The sequence below is a fragment of the Diachasma alloeum genome, unplaced genomic scaffold, assembly GCF_001412515.2.
Source record: "Diachasma alloeum isolate Michigan unplaced genomic scaffold, Dall2.0 Dall_scaffold_00482, whole genome shotgun sequence".
Taxonomy (NCBI): Eukaryota; Metazoa; Arthropoda; class Insecta; order Hymenoptera; family Braconidae; genus Diachasma; species Diachasma alloeum.
The window spans coordinates 161,676-162,763 of NW_021680615.1; positions in this window are offsets into that span (position 1 = coordinate 161,676).

Genomic DNA, 1,088 nt, shown 5'->3' on the forward strand with positions numbered 1-1,088 from the left:
AGGAACGGAGGAATGAATTTTCAAAAGCGCGGAGAAACCCCGAACGGCTTTCCGACGTCGAGTGAGCCCGGAGGGGCTCTCCCGATTGGAAAATTCATTTCTCCCACCCTAATTAAGATGGAGGAATGAAACCGATGCCGATCGATAGAGAATTGAATTCTCAATAAATGACACGGGTTTCAAAACTTAATCTCAAGTACGAGCGGAGGAATGAATTGTCAAAAGTGCGGAGAAACCCCGAACGGCTCTCCGGCGTCGAGTGAGTCCGGAGTAGGCCAATGAACGAAGGTCTAACATACGAATGTTTGCTAATCAGGGTCCATTATTGATACAATTTGTGATTTGGGCGTATGAAACTAATGGCGGATGTTTAAGGTTCCCCAAGTTTGTGCGGGGGTTGAAAAAGCCAAAAAACTACTCCTGAAAACCGTTTTTTCGAAATAACTCGTGAATAACGCGCTGCACGTCCAAAAACGTAACATACAAAGTTGTAGAGCTCAAAATTCTACACAAAAAATGTTTAGGACACTTTACCCCTATTCCCAACCGTTCATCCCACAGAGCCGCGTGAAGATCAGATGGGAAAAAAAAATGTTTTCCATTTAAGAAATTGAAGTTAATGAATTTTTTTTTTGTAATTCGGAATATCAGCGTTTTTTTTCAATAGCTTGTTTATTCATTCAGAGCGAATTTAATATATGTTGCTATTTATATCTTGACATTGAATCGATGAATTTCTTTTTTTTTCTTCCATATTTTTTATTAGAACATTTACTACAAATTTTGTCCTGATCGTACCCGCGAATCTCCTATGGATTCAAAGTAAAACACAATTTTCTAGTTCGAACCCCAAAATCCGGCGCCGGGCAACATTTGCGCATGCGCGCACGGGCATGTGGAACATCACGGACTGAATGTGAGAAAAAGAATCATTTGAGGTTTTTCGTCAGCCGTTCGCTCTCTCTCCCTCTCTCTCTCCCTCTCTCTCTCTCTGTCTCTCTCTCTGTCTCTCTCTGTCTCTGTCTCTCTCTCTGTCTCTCTCTGTCTCTCTCTCTCTGTCTCTCTCTCTATCTCTGTCTCTATCTCTC